The following is a 14883-nucleotide window of genomic DNA, read 5'->3' as shown; positions in this document are numbered from 1 at the left end:
AGTACGTCGTGTTCGGCCCCATGGCGTCGTAGAGATGCTTCGTTTCAACCGACTCGATAGAGGAGGAAGAAACCCCTAAAAACTTCCGACTTTTCAGTGGAAATCGCGCTTATTATTCCTCGTTTTAGGGGAGTTTTTGCCAGTGATTTCAGATGGCGGCGGCATTGGTTAAGGCGAATAGGGAACGTCCAGCTGTGTGGGTAAGGCGGGGCAGGGCTGGGCGGGGAAGCAAGTCGCGTGACCTCCTGCTTCGATCTCTTCGGCTCGCTTGATATCAGCTGCTTCCGTTCCCCACCAATTCCATCTTCTTTCTTGATTCGGCTAGGTCTTCCTGTATCTATTGAAGGAACCTCGCCATATGGATGCAAAACCATTTTCAGAATGTCGAGCTGCAGATAGTCTCTCTAATTCGTTGCGTGATAAAATCGCCAGTGAGCAGGGTGAGAAAGAAGTCGTCAAGGATTCTCGATGTGTGTTTGTTGGGGAGAAAGTTGTTGGGGGTGCTTGCTGATTGCTTTTCCAGAAACCCCTGAACGAGCCCAAGGTGATTCCTTTGACATCCTGCATTGCTCATTTTTTACTACATTAATCAATTTTTACTGCATCGGTGCATCAATCCATGTTTCTTTGGTATCCTGGATTTATCATTTTTGACTTCGCAACAGTTGATATGTGATAGATTATTGTTTTTATCCAAGGAAGTTTGACATTGTTATCTTTACAACATGCTGAAGCTGCATCAGTGAGCAGATTGCAGTAGACAAATTAGTTAAAACCATCCTTCAATCTTGTGTTGATTGTGTTGACACAAAGTAGATAGATCTCCAAGATGTAACAATGATATCACACGTGACCTAAATTATGCATCCAGATAAATTAATTAGTTTAGCCCGAAGTTCTAGTTTTGACTTCCCTGAGCATCAATGGATTTGTTGGCAGGGGTGAACATGCATCTACCAAAGTTAGTCCATGAGTTTCAATTGTATTAAGGGTCGGTTTGTATTTTTGTGCGTCTACACCTGTAATGTATGTTGTCAGTCAACTGACATTGCGGAGAATATTTTGTGTGTACTCCAATTCTTATGATGAAATCTTTAGTAGTTCTGCTGTGCCTCCATTTGAAATGAAACTTACGGTTCATTGTTTAGCAAAAAAATGTTTTCCAGAAAATATTTTCTGAATTTTCTAGTTTGGCTTTGTGGAAAATCATGCTATGAAAAAATGGTCATTTTGGGAAAATAACTTCAGCTTGTTTCTAGCCGAAGTTGTTTCTCTACTCCATCTACAACTCTATCATGTGAATAACACCTCCACTTGTCATTCATTCGCTCCCCTTCCACACAAACAATACCCTTTTAGTCTTGTCGTCACCAATTGAAACTGAGCTGCCGTCTCCAATCGAAACTGCTGCCTGTCATGACCACTCCCATCGCCTATTATCGCCTACAAGGAATTATTGTTCATACTGGATTTGTGAAAGATATGGATCTCTGAGATAAGGATTGCACTAGACAAACTAGCTAAACCATTCTTCTAATGTTGTGTTGATTGTGCTAACACACACAGTAGATGGATCTCCGAGATCTAGCAATGCTATCCCACAACGGCCTACATTATGCATCCAAATTAATTAGTTAGTTTAGCACCCGAAGTTCCAGTTTTGACTTTCCTGAGCATTGATGCATCTGTTTGCAGGGATGAACATGCATCTACCAAAGCTAGTCTTTGAATGTCAATTGTGCTCAGAATTGGTTTGCACATTTTGTGCTTAAGAGTTAAGACTGCACCTGCAATGGATGTTTTCGGTCAACTGACATTGCGTAGAGCATTTTGTATGTACTCCAATTCATGTGATGAAATCTTTAGTAGTTCTACAGTGCCTCCATTTGAAATGAAACTTACAGTCCGTTGTTTAGCAAAAAATGTTTTCCCAGAAATTGGGCATTTTGGTTTTGTGGAAAATCATGGTATGAAAAGTTTTTCCTTGGTCAATCAAAAAATGGACATTTTGGAAAAATAGCTTCAGCTTGTTTCTAGCCTAAGTTGTTTCTCCATTCCATCCACAACTCCCCTATGTGAATAACACCTCCACTTGTCACCATTCTCTCCTCTTCCACACAAACAACACCCTCTTAGTCTTGTCATTGACAATTGAGACCAAGCAACAATCACCGACCGAGACTATTCTCTGTCACCTATTGTTATGTAGAAGGAAGTATTATTCGTGTGGGATCTATAGAAGATAGGGATGCTTGACGGTGGAACATCAAATAGCAAATCAATGGTGACAAATTGCCATTGATAGCTGCTCAGATCTTGGTTAAGCTCAGGAAGAAAGAGAAGGAGAGCAATGAAACTTTGTTCCTTGTGTCTATGCCAATCAAGAGAAGATAATTAATTTTTCTATAAAAGTTTGTCTAAAACTATTTTAGATAACCATAGTTTTTACATGAAACAGAGAGAGCCTTATATTTTTTGTTGTGAACTTTTTGTTATGATAATTTAGTTATGTATTTCTTTAACATTAACCGTCCTAATCTCTGAATCCTGAGGTTCTATTTTAGCATATCTATGCTATACCTTAAAGTAACATGTTTAAATTTTACCTTAGTTCTCTGGGTCATTACTTTTTTAGAGAAACGAGGTAAATAAAAATTCTATATTCATTTCAAAGTGTCAGGAAAAACTGACAAGATAGGAAGAGAATAACTTGAATTAGGTAGGATAGGTAGGATAAACACACAAAATGGGCAATCCGGTGCACGAAGCTCCCGCCATGCAAGGTCTTGGGGAAGAATCCATTGTACGCAGATTTACCCTACTTTTTGCAAGAGGTTATTTCCAGAATTTGAACTCATGGCCTTTAGGTCACAAAGCAACAATTTTACTGTTATGCCAAGGCTCCCCTTCAGGTAGGATAAACACACAATTATATAAAATGCAGTAGTTCACACTAGACAGTACAATCATAGGCCTATATGAGTAACATGTGATATTTGTTTCGTCTACATCTTTCATTTTTTTTAAGGGTCTATTTAATTAATCTATTTTTTTTTTGGGACTTAAGCAACATAGGAGTCTCTACGGAAATTCTGTGGTGACTGCTCGCTATAGCAGTGCTTACAAGAATCCCATGATTGTCTTGTGCCAGCAATTGTTTTTTTGTACTTCATCTTCACAATGTTTGAATATTATTTAATTGGTTGGTCCTTGTTACCGTATTTAAATTCTAGTAATATCTTAACAGTTTTTTTTTTTTGCTGAGATGCATGGCTCAAGTGTTAATGGTTCGTGCTTAGATGATATGTTGGTGACATTTGGTCTAGATACATAATACTAGTAGCTCCAGCGGTTCATTCTGGAAGATGAACGGTTTGGATGACATTTGGTATAGGTGTATGTGATTGTTTATGCGAATTTTAAAGTAGGCGCCGGTATAAATCTTCTGTTCATGTGAGCTGAATTTGAAAATTTGAGCTTAGTTTCATGGACCCAATGCTTACAATAGAATTGAATACATCAAGCCAAGGATGTCGAGTCCAAGTTTTATATCATGAACTGTAAATCATATTGAATCTTAAATTGTAAGATTCAGATTTTTTTTTTTAAATAATGTTACTTGGTTTAGAATAGTTTTGGTATCTATAATATATAAAATAATATAATATTATGTTTAATAACATAATAATAGATGAAATAGTTTGATGTTGGAAAAATATAACAAATCATATAAGGTTATATATTCCATTGATGATAATGTTCAAATTCTTATATATTTCATTTCATTAATAATTAAAATGAAATGAGAAATAGAAACCTTCTCGTCAAATTTTTTGACATAGAAAAATCATTGTCATCAAGACAATTTAGACATGACACAATTCTAAAGTCACTATCGCTCCCCAGGGCTTAGTGTGATGGTAAGAGGTAGGGTATATTCTCAAACAATCATAGTTCAATTTCCACTCAAGACTCACCTACGGCAATTGAACTACTAGTGAAACTAGGGTGTCACGGCAGGAGTCACCACACTTTCTGGATTTACTTGGTGGACAGAATGTGGTGTCGGACCGTGCACCCCAGGATTAGTCAGGTTGTAAGATTTGGATATCTGGTATTAAAGAAAAACTTTAAAGTCACCATCAATTTTGACTGGTATTCTATGTATTAATATGGCAAGGATTATTTTTCTCAATCATTAGTTTCGTGTTCATATCGATTGTTATCAACTATGTGTTTCCACCTAATAAGATTTTTTTCCTATTGTATTAATTTTGAAATCAGATAAGAGATCTTATCTAAATAAGATGAATGCAATAGGATAAATGATGGAGAAATAAAAGAGCGGTGAAATAATTATTTTCATCAACTTTTTAATGATAATATAATATTATGTTTAATAACATAATAATAGATGAAATAGTTTGATGTTGGAAAAATATAACAAATCATATAAGGTTATATATTCCATTGATGATAATGTACAAATTCTTATATATTTCATTTCATTAATAATTAAAATGAAATGAGAAATAGAAACCTTCTCATCAAATATTTTTGGCATAGAAAAATCATTGTCATCAAGACAATTTAGACATGACACAATTCTAAAGTCACTATCGCTCCCGAGGGCTTGGTGTGATGGTAAGAGGTAGGGTATATTCTCAAACAACCATAATTCAATTCCCACTCAAGACTCACCTACGGCAATTGAACTACTAGTGAAATTAGGGTGTTATAGCAGGAGTCACCACACTTCCTGAATTTACTTGGTGTTCGGAATGTGGGGTCGATCGTGCACCCCAGGATTAGTCAGGTTGTAAGATTTGGATATCTGGTATTAAAGAAAAACTTTTAAGTCACCATCAATTTTGACTGGTATTCTATGTATTAATATGGCAAGGATTATTTTTCTTAGTATCGTGTTCATATCGATTGTTATCAACTATGTGTTTCCACCTAATAAGATTTTTTTCTTATTGTATTAATTTTGAAATCAGATAAGAGATCTTATCTAAATAAGATGAATGCAATAGGATAAATGATGGAGAAATAAAAGAGCGGTGAAATAATTATTTTCATCAACTTTTTAATAAAAGTTTAGATGTTTAACTTAACTTAGGTAATTAAATAGGTTAAATGAATATAAAATTTTAATTTCTTTATCGCAAAATTCAAACTTTAGAAATAGAACAAGCTAAAATAAAAAAAATCGTTGGATATTCCTATAGAGGTATAGAAGTATCTAAGAAAATAAGATATTAAATGACTTACAAAATTATTTAACATGATATTAAAAATGAAAAAATGTTTGGTCAATGGAGGGTAAGTATTCTAATTTTCTTATACAAGAACAAGAGAGACGTACAAAATTATACAAACTATAGGGGTATTAAACTAATAGTCATACCATAAAATTTTGGGAAAGAGTAATAGAAAAAAGATTTAGAAAAAATACAGTTTGGGTTCATGTTTGAAGGTTGACAATAGAAGGTATACATCTTGAAAAATATCCGGAGCAAAAGCAAAATCTACCCATGGTAACTTAAAAAAAAGTTTATGATAAAGTTTTAAGAGAAATTATATAGAAAATTTTAGAAAAGAGAGGAGTTAGCATAATATATATTGAACTAATTAAGAATCAGAGTGAAGATTTCAGATGAATTAACTAAAGTATTTCCAATAAAGATAGGGTTATATCAATGATCATCTCTCTCTATCTTTTTATATTAATCATGGACGTATTCTGGACACATTCAAGACACAGTATTGTGGTGTATGTTATTTGTAGATGATATTATTTTGGTAGATGAGACATGTGAAAGAGTAATTGCTAAACTAGAATCTTGGCGGAAAATAGTAGAAGTGAAAGGTTTTAGGCTTAGTAGAGTAAAGACGGAATATATGAAATTTAAGTTTAGCAATATTAGACATAATGAGACAATTGTTAAGATAGGAGATGACGATAAACGGAGAGCTTTTAGTATTTATGATCATTTTTGTAAAATAATGGAGGGATTGAGAGATATCTTACATAGAATACAAGTAGGATGGTTGAAATAGAGGGCAACGTCAAGTGTTTTATGTGATAGTAAAGTACTCTAAAACTTAGACCTGCTATGTTATATGACATGGAATATTGGGCTATACCTCGAGCACATAAGCAGAAGATGAGAGCTGTAGAGATGAAGATGGCAAAGTGGATGTGTGGATATACAAGGATGGATAAAATAAGAAATGAAAGCATTAGAAAGAGAGTCGAAGTTGCATTTATTCAGGGAAAACTCCGAGACACACGTTTAAGATGGTATGAACATGCGCTTAGACTGTTAATAAATATTCAGGCGATGTGAAACTATAACAAATATGCATATCAAATGACGAAAACCAAAAAAGAATAGGTTAGCAACGATAAAACAAGATAAAATATATTTAAGTATAGATGATGATATAGTACGAGATAGAGCTCAATGGCGTAAAAGAATCCATATAGCCAACCCCACCTAGCAGGATAAAGCTTGGTTGTTATTGTTGTTATTAATTTTGAAATATGGTATGTTTGACCATTATTCACATTAAATCAAATTCAATTATCATGGTTCAGTTCCTTTCTGATTTTACGTAAGAAGCATATTTTTTTTTGTATGTGAATTGTATCACATGACTTATGCATATACTTAGTTAGCACTTAGCAGCTGTCTTACAGAAAAAGGAAATACTAGGAGCAAGGTCACGCAAAATGGTTTGTGCTTTAATGTGTCTATCTCATTTCAAGGAAACCCGTCTATCACATTTGGAACTAATTTGTTTCTAAATCCAGTCTGGTGACTGTTTGCAAAATGTTCCTTCAGTAATGTGGCTGAAGAACCGCTTGTACATTGAGGAAATTATGTGAAGGGTTGTATGATTTCAGAGTCAAATTTATCATCTTCTCTTTTCTTTTTTCTTTTTTTTCTTGCAGATTCAGTAAAAGATGGCCGGATTGACTTGGGTTCAAATTTTCTATTCTAAGCAGATTTTCCCTACTCGTTTAATGGTCTTCATAATCATAATTCTCTTGTAAGCTCTGCAGGATGAGGCTGTTGTTTAGAAGTTTTGGATGCGTGATCAAATGACGGGTGAGTCTTTTCAACATAAGAGCATCTGTATAGTTTTATCCTGCTTAACAGAATTTTGCATGTCTATAAATACGGCACCTTGAAGATCTCGTTAAAAACAGACATAATGTCTGGTATATAATAGGATGATTGCACTATTCGTTGTTTGAAAATGTTAATATACACTAATCAAGTAACCATCATCAGTGTATGAGATAGTTGGGACATATTTTTGCACAATGCATTCAATATATCATTGAACATATCTAGATTCTATCTTTTCCTATTTGGAGCAATCTAAAACACATCTTCATGCAGTCTTTATCATTGTTGAAAATCTAGGCCGTCTCATGTGCCGCCAGTGTCCCCGGTGAGCTTCTTTTCCTTCTTCCTCTCTTTTATCTGTAACAATAAACTTCAAATACTATCAGGCTTAGCAATCAATCTGTGTTCAGTAGTAGTTATCACGCAAAGGAGTTAAATAATAGTGAAATAGACACGAAAGAAACTCTGATTACAAACACTGTTGTACTTAGTTGACTGAAGAGAGGAAGAGACCAGCTAGATAGGGGAGAGCCAGGGAAGAGGCAGTGCATGGAAAGAGCAGCAACCTAGCATTTGTTGATGACCCCGTCCCATGCTCTGCCTCGTCCCCGTCTTGCCCTCCTCCCCTCTCTCCACTCGCATGAACTTACCTCCTCTTCTTCTTCCTCAGTCGTACTCGACTGCGATATTGTTGTTGGCCTCTCCGAAAGAGATTAGGAATTGGATGTATTTATGAGAACTTATGGTACTGCATTGTCTTGCGGATTTGGTAAGCTCTGGTACTGCAATTGGAATTTGGAAGTACAAATTGATTTTTGATGAGCGTTCCATTCCAAATCAGTACAACGAGATCAACTGTACTGCAAGTTTTTTGTTGTACTATTTCTGGTCTACGCTTTCTTGATTGCGTTGTCGTTGGATTATATTTGCCTCAGTTTTCAATAAGTGTCACATTAATCACAGAAGCGCTATAGTAAATCGTCGATTATGGCCCTCGTGGTCTTCGCCATCCGTGTAAGTGGTTCAACAGTGCATCGGTACTTTGCTCGTGAATTAATTCATGGGTTGTTTTTCTTCACTCATTGATATGTCTGTCCATGACCTTTCATCTCAAGTTTTGTCTCAACAGAGGAACAAACTCAGGCACTCCCTTTAGCTTCTCTACCTCATAACCATTGCGTCCGTGGGGCAAAAAAAAACACTTTATATTTTTTTTTTGTTTTGTTATTTAAGAAAAATAAACCTCTCCTATATTTTTTGAGAAATGTTTTTTTTTTGTTCAAATTCTGTTTTGAAATTCACGTAAATTGTAAAATTGTATGGAAACAAACTAATCTTCATATTTGGTCGAGGCATGAATCAAAGTGATATTCCACTTGTCATGTCATTCAATTCGATCAATGCAATGAGAGTGATTTGATTTGATTTGTATTCTTACTTTTAATTTTATTTCGCTCACTCGTATCAAAAAACCTTTTCTATATTTAGAAGTAGATATAGTGGAGATGGTTCAGTCTCTACATTACTTTTATTCTAATATTTGAATGGATAATTTGAGATTAAAAAAATTATTTCAATAAATCACTCATTTGATAGTGTAACTTAACAGACTGAATATGATGAATAAATGAATTGGGTGGACACCAAGCGTGACTAACAAATTAGATTTTTAAAAAAATAAAATAAAATAATCCAGTGCATGAAGTTCTCATTATACGGGGTCTCGAGAAAAGATTCATTGTACGATGATTTTATCCTAATTTTTATAAGAGGTTATTTTCAAAATTCGAACTCGTAATCTTTTGGTGACATGATAATAATTTTATCGTTCGTCAAGTCTCCCCTTCTAACTAACAAATTAGATGTATTTTTTATTTATTTATTTTTTAAAAAAAATTAGTTAACTTTGTATATTCAACTTATATAGTCTAATCGATGTAATACTATAAAAGTTTTCTATCGATTATTAACATAAATTATGAAATATTCATAATAGACAGCTCAATAATCCAATATTTTTAGATTAATTATTTATTAAAGAAAATTTATTCTTTAGGACTCAATTTTTAGAGGATTGAAAATCTGAGAAACCATTTTAGGGACACTATTATCCCAAGGGTAATAAATTGGATGTATAGATGGAACAAGATAGGGCTCAATCAAGCAATATAATTAATGATTAGGGATCGAATTATTAAGGTCCTCTCTGATGTCATAATTAAGACATCAGATATTATTATATTATTATATGAGATTTTGAGATATGTGTCTTTACCATAACCATATCTAGGCCCAGCTGGTATTATAGGGGTGATCGTTCCATTAAAATTAAATCGAACTAACATATTTTTTTTTTCAACCTGATCGAAAAATTAAATATTAATATTTCTTAATTGTTTTATTTAATAAAAAAACTCAATCAGCTTAATTGATAAAATTTATAATAGAAACTGAATCAACATAATGAAATAATCAATATTAAAAAAAAAGGACTGAACTTAAAGTATCGACTGGACTAATCTTTAAATTTCGATTGAATCTTTGCTCATCAATGAGCTTTTTGGAAGATATGTTTTATCTCTTAATACCTTTTTCGTTGGGACGAACTAACAGAGACATTATTGTTGAGACTTTGATGCTTGTTAGTAGGGAAGTGAATAGTGATTCACTTAACGTTTATTTCCTACAATAGTTAGTATGCACAGTAAAATATAAAAATAAATATTAATAAGAGAAAGTGAACCTAACATGCTGATTTAACATGGTTCGGAGATAAAACTCCTATTCCAGGTTGTTCGTAAGGTGGACAATCATGAACCGTCTATGGATGACTCCCCGAAAAACCTCCGACTAGCTCACGTAGCTCCTTGTGGATGGAGAAAGCTCGCCACAAACTCACACAAGCACGCTAGGTACACAAGAGCACTTTGGAAACTCTAATAGGAGTTAACTACCTCTATTTTCGTCAATCATGACCAAGCACCTCCGATCTCTATTTAATAGAGCTCGAGAGGAAACATCTAACTGTGTTCCTGCCATCAGTCGACTGGTGCTAAGTAAAATTCGACTGTTACAAGCCAACGGTCAACTACCAGTCGACTGATGAAAACACCAGTCAACTATTACAGTAACGCTACAGTATACACTAGAATTTTACCCTGAGTACAGTCTCTCATGCACTCGTCCTTGTCCGCACAACCTAGACTTAGCATTCTAGCCTCCTCCATCGGCCTCACGTCTCTCGGATGTCTCCTCATCCTTCACGCTTTGTCTTCTGAAGCTTCCATCGGTCTTGTCATTGTTGTCGGGTCTTCCTTTGCCAAGAGATTGCGCCTCCGGGACTTCATCCATTACCAAGTTATACTTAGATTTACATTGTTGTACATGCATCCTGCACACTCACAATGCATATTATATACAACAATAAACCAAACTTAAACTTTTATCCAAACATCAAAACCTAAGGCACCTAGATTACTCCAACAGTTATAGGCGAGCGTAATCATCTTTTGCCTAATTTTTACAAAACCATAAGCACACTTTGCTTAAGTGCAACTTGGTATTAAAACTAAGGCCTCAATAGAGACATCAGTCCGAATTATTTTTAATTAAGAACTGAATTCAAACCAATTAATTTTGAAAATTACTAATTTAGCTCTATGAAAATTTTCTACTAGACATCAAGGTAAATTAAGAGACACTCATAGTGGTATATCCAGACAGTCTACTTTCTCAAGTCCACTATCCATTGGAGGAAAAATCTCCTACAATTCACCACAGTTGAGTCTTGATCTTAAAATTCTTGAAATCCGCACTTGGAGATCTAACCATTGTACGGGACAAATTAGAACACTTCATGCCAACTCAAATAATTAGAACACTTCATGCCTCCGAGCAATGGTGGAGCGGCAAGTGCTTTCTTAGTTTCTTAGATATTTAAGGATCAAATCTTAACTTCGATGAATTAACAGATAAATTTCTCTTAATGGATAGTTGACTTAAGAACACTGGACTTATGGGTCGTTCGCTGTGAAAATTTTCCAATTTATGAAAATTTATGTGGGGTGTAAGTTGGTGTCAATTAAATAATAATAATAATAATAATAATAATGTAGAAATTAATAAAAAGAAAAAATTAGTCATATTATTTAATCCAAAATTAATAATTAGAAATACAGAGTATAAGGTCTTTATATAGTTTAGTTAAGAAACCCTAAACTCTAAATATAAAGAGGGAAAAGATCAAATTGTCCTAAAAGCAATAAACAAATAAATATATATAATCTAATATCCCCCCCCCCTCAAACTCACGATGCTACAGCTAGAAGCATTGAGAGTTTATCAGATAAGAAACGAAAGCGTGAAACAGAATGTGACTTGATAAACATATCAATAATCTGTAACTTTGAAGGAACAAAAGGTAATGTGATGGTGTCAATCTGAAAATGGTGATGAGTAACATGACAATCAATTTCAATATGTTTAGTTCGCTCATGAAAACTGAATTGCGTGTAATTTGAATAATACTCTGATTATCACAATATAACGGAGTAGGTTGATGAAGAGAAATACTCATATTTGTAAGCAACTAATGCAACCAAACTATCTCACAAGTAGTTAACATTATGCAATGATACTTAGCTTCTATGAAAGATCTAGAAATAATATCTTGCTTCTTACTCTTCCAAGAAATGAGGGAATCACCAAGAAAAATGTAGAAGTCAGTGGTAGATTTACAATTCATAGGATCACCAGCTCAATCCACATTAGAGTATACACATAGTTCAAGAGATGAAGTAGAAGAAAATAAAAGGCTTTGAAATTGAGTGCCCCGAAAATACCTGAGAATACGAAGAACAGTAGCCCAATTAACTGTAGTTGATGCAGGGACAAATTGACTAACCACATGAATAACATATGCAATATCTGGACGAGTCATAGTGAGATAAACCAAGCTTCCAACAATAGTTTTGTACAAACTAAGATCCGACAAAGGTGAGCTATCAGATGGAGAATATCGAGCATTAGTCTCAATAGGAGTATCAACGACTCTATTATCAGTAAGACGAGTACACTCAAACAGATCAAATATATACTTTGGCCGGGATAAAAGATAACCTTTCGGGGAATAAGCAACCTCAATACCCAGAAAGTAGCGTAGCATACCCAAGTCTTTCATAGCAAAACAATGAGCCAACTCAGACTTCAAGGAAGTAATTTCATCAAAATCATCACCAGTAATAATCATGTCATCAACATATAATGATAAAAGAATATGACCTGCACTCGTACATCTAACAAACAATGCTGAATCATGATTACTAGGATGAAAATCAAGCAAAGTAATCACTGTAGAGAACTTCTTAAACAAGCACGAGGTGCTTGTTTAAGACCATAAAGCTCTATACGAAGCCTGCAAACTTCACCAAGTTAGTGTGAAATACCAGGAGGAGGTGTCATATAAACTTCTTCATGAAGGTCACCATTTAGAAATATTAGTGCAAGGTGCACCAGAATCAAACCTGAGTTTTGATGTTGTCAAAGGTTCAAGTTAAATCTTGTTATGATTTGATGATTTGGCTAAGTGTGCAGGCTATTTACTCAATCGAGAAAGTCCTAGTCATCCAAACAGGTCTGGAGGACCCAACGTTTGGCAGGTAGGTTGAGGTAAATAATTAGAGGAGCGACAGTGAGGTCGGGTTCCTGAAGGCAACAACGTAAGGTCGCTGATCCAACTGAAGAAACTGGGAAGGTTTCCAAGTTGAGATCAAGACAATCCTAACTGTTATACTCATGCATATTACTACTCATGTATTATAACTGTGCTAACTTTGTTTTGCAGAAATATTATTGTTATATCGAACTAACTTTGTGTTGCAGAATCATATGACCCCTTGAACTTCAAATGGTCATAACTTTTGACTCAGAACTCATAATCAGGCTTTGTCAGCGGCCACGCGACCAGCACTCAGAAAGCTTCATTTGACCAAGGGTTCGGTCGATTGAACAGGAGGATCAGTCGATCGAAAAAGATATTTTATCAGTCGATCGAACAAAGGTTCGATCGACCGAACAGGCAAAAATGACAAAACAGATCAGGCTCGCAAATATGGTATCACGGCATGATCGGTCAACCGAAAATGAGGTTCAGTCGACTAAACAGTAAAAGCATTAATGGAGCATTAAGTGCGAATCTCGGCGAGAAGGAAAGTCCATCGTTCGGTCGACTGAACAAGGTTATCGGTCGACTGAACCATTAAAGATCAGTTAATGCTCGAAGATCATATCTCAGCGAATCTCAGCACAGAAGGAATGGAGCGGGTTTGATCGACCGAACCCAGGGATCGGTCGACCGAACGTCGACGGTTCTTATAAAAGAGAGCTCGAGGTCCAGGGCTGAAGAACACTATTTGGGTTTGAAGTTAATCTCTGTGCTAGCTGTTGCTGTTCGTGTTACTGCTCTACAAATCTTCTACACGCAAGCAAGTGCTGACCGAGCTTCAACTTTCACATATTGTCAGTATATTTATTTTCATATTGCACTTAAATTAAAATAAGATAGTAGGAGTGCTACTATCTTATTTCATTGTACTTGTACGATCTGCTTCTTTCCGAAGATTTCAGAAAGAAGAGTTTTAGTGCTTTGCCCATCGGTGTGGTCAAGGGTCGTGGGCCTTCGAGTAGGAGTCGAGCTAGGCTCCGAACGAAGTAAACGATTTTGTCTCTTTTCTTATTTTCGCTGCACGATTCTGATTTAAAAGTAAAAGAAAAGTTTTAAAAGAAGCGATATTCACCCCCCTCTATTGCTTGCATCCGATCTATCAAGAAATGCATTCTTGACATCCATCTGAGATATTCTCCATTGACGAACAGAAGCAACAGTAATTAGAGTAAAGCAGTCATCATTTTTACAATAGGAGCAAATGTTTTCTCTTAATCCATGTCATACTCCTGAGAATAACTTTTAGAAATAAGACGAGCTTTGTATCGCTTGATAGATCCATCAGATTTAGTTTTTATCTTATATACTCAACGAGAACCAATAGTGTGTTTTCCTAGTGGCAACGAAACCAAATCTCATGTATGAGTCTAATGCAAAGCAGTTAGTTCCTCAGTCATAGCACTCTGTCAAAGTGGGTTACAAACAGCTTATATATAGAATACAGACTCAGAAAGACAATGAATAAATACAACAAATGAAGCAAAAGAATGAGAATAACAAGAGTAAGTAAAATCTGACAGTTTAGTAGACTTACGAATGCGAGTGGATTGACGACGGTAGAGAGAAGGATCATCCGCAACCTCAGGAGATGATTGGATAGTGGCAGAAGGAGGAGCATGTGGAGCGGATATCTTAGGAACCAAAGTACCAGATTCAGTTGAGCTACCAGTAGGAGCTGAGGGTAAACTTCCTTAGTGTCAGTATTGAAAGGATCAATACAAAGTAGATATGACTTTGTCATATTATATAAATTAGTTGGAATAGAAAAGAATGGAATATGCTCAAGAAATACAACATGACAAGAGACATACAATTTTTGACTAATGGGATCAAAACAACGATATCCTTTTTGAGTAACATCATAACCCAAAAAGACACAAAAACATACCGAAAGACTAATTTATTACGCTCGACATGTGGATGAAGGACAAAGCAAGTACAACCAAAAACACGCAAAGAAGAATGGAGAGGAGCATGCCCATATAATTTTTCAAAAAGTGACAAGCCTAAATTGTGTGA

The 14883-nt window shown here is 35.2% G+C and overlaps 1 long non-coding RNA gene across 1 annotated transcript; it reads left to right on the top strand.

Moving 5' to 3' along the window:
• Positions 1-28: 28 nt before the first annotated feature.
• Positions 29-7270, top strand: LOC122054172. The gene is made up of 2 exons (XR_006132597.1): positions 29-544; positions 6962-7270. It is a non-coding gene; the product is annotated as an uncharacterized LOC122054172 (long non-coding RNA).
• Positions 7271-14883: the final 7613 nt, after the last annotated feature.

This window comes from Zingiber officinale, chromosome 1B, assembly GCF_018446385.1.
Source record: "Zingiber officinale cultivar Zhangliang chromosome 1B, Zo_v1.1, whole genome shotgun sequence".
In the NCBI taxonomy this organism is placed as follows: Eukaryota; Viridiplantae; Streptophyta; class Magnoliopsida; order Zingiberales; family Zingiberaceae; genus Zingiber; species Zingiber officinale.
This window is presented reverse-complemented; position numbering and strand designations above follow the sequence as displayed.